This window comes from Orycteropus afer, unplaced genomic scaffold, assembly GCF_000298275.1.
Source record: "Orycteropus afer afer isolate SDZICR_OR568_19922 unplaced genomic scaffold, OryAfe1.0 scaffold00114, whole genome shotgun sequence".
In the NCBI taxonomy this organism is placed as follows: domain Eukaryota; kingdom Metazoa; phylum Chordata; class Mammalia; order Tubulidentata; family Orycteropodidae; genus Orycteropus; species Orycteropus afer.
In genome coordinates, this window is record NW_006921701.1 from 5,314,639 (window position 1) to 5,316,464 (window position 1,826).

Consider the following 1,826-nt stretch of genomic DNA (forward strand, 5'->3'; position numbering starts at 1 on the left):
ATAGAAGGGACATTCCTCAACATAATAAAGGGCATATATGCAAAACCAACAGCCAACATTATTCTCAATAGAGAGAGACTGAAACCACTCCCCCTGTGAACAGGAACCAGACAAGGATGACCTCTATCACCACTTCTATTCAACATTGTATTGGAAGTCCTAGCCAGGGCAATAAAGCAAGAAAGGAAAATCAAAGGTATCCAAATTGGTAAGGAAGAAGTAATTATACCTATTCACTGATGATATGATCCTATACCTAGAAAACCCAAGAGATTCAGCAAAATAATAACCAGAACTAATTGAGAGATTTAGCAAAGTGGCAGGATACTAGATCACCATCCAAAAATCAGTTGGATTCCTCTATACCAGCAAAGATATAGCTGAAAGGAAATAAGGAAATCAATAACATTTACAATAGTGGCCAACAAAATAAAAATACTTGGGAATAAATCTCACTAGGGACCCAAAAGACTAGTGCAAAGAAAATGACAAATCACTACTCCAAGCAACTGTAAGAGAACTACATAAATGGAAGAACATACCATGCTCATGAATAGGAAGATTGAACATTGTGAAAATGTCAGTACTATCCAAAGTGAACTGTTCATTCAATGCAATCCCAATCCAGATCCAATCAACATTCTTTACGGATATTGAAAAACCAATCATTAATTTTATATTGAAAGGAAAGAGACCTCAAATAAGCAAAACACTATTGAAGAAGAACAAAGTAGCAGGTCTCACACTCCTGGATCTTGAAATTTACTATACAGACATAGTAGTCAAAACAGCCTGGTACTGGTACAATGATAGACACATAGACCAGTGGAACAGAACTGAGAACCCAGAAATGGACCCATTGACCTATGGTCAGCTGATTTTGACAAGGGGCTGAAATGCATTAAATGGGGAAGAGATGGTTTCTTTAACAAATGGTGCTGGCAAAACTGGAATCCATTTGCAGAAAAATGAAACAAGATCCATACTTCACATCATAAACAAAAACTAACTCCAGATGGATCAAAGACTTAAATGTGAAACCTAAAACCAAAAAGTTCCTCAAGGAAAAAATAGGGGCAAATTTAGGGGCCCTAATTTATGGCATAAACAGACTGTCAAGAATAATCCAAAATGCACAAACATTAGAGGGGTCGCTATGAGTCGGGTTTGACTCGATGGCACATAACAACAACAACAACAACAAAACAAATATATGAAGAAATACTCATGATCATTAGCCATCAGAGAGATGCAAATCAATACAATAATGAGATACCATCTCACCCCAGCACTAATGGCAGAGTTCAAAGAGACAGAAAGTAAATGCTGATGAGGATGTGGAGAGATTGGGACTCTCATACACTGCTGGTGGGACTGTCCAATTATACAACCACTGTGGAAAGCAGTATGGTGGTTCCTTAAAAAGATGGAATTAGAAATATCGTTTGATCCAGCAATCCCATTACTAGGTATGTATCCTAAAGAAGTGAGAGCCAGGACAAGAACAGATATATGCACACCCATGTTCATTGCAGCACTATTCACAATAGCAGAAAGATGGAAACAACCTGCATCCCCATCAACAGAAGAATGGATAACCAAACTATGGTACATACACACAATGAAATATGCAACACTAAACCACATTGTAGAATCTGTAAAATACTGCACAACATGGATGAACTTGGAGGACATTATGCTGAGTGAAATAAGTCAATCACAGAAGGACAAATGCAGTATTAGTTCCTTATTGTAAAAAGTCAAGGAAAGGTTTATATATGGAAGGAAACTTTCTTTGTTGGTTACCAGGAGTGGGAGGGAAGGGA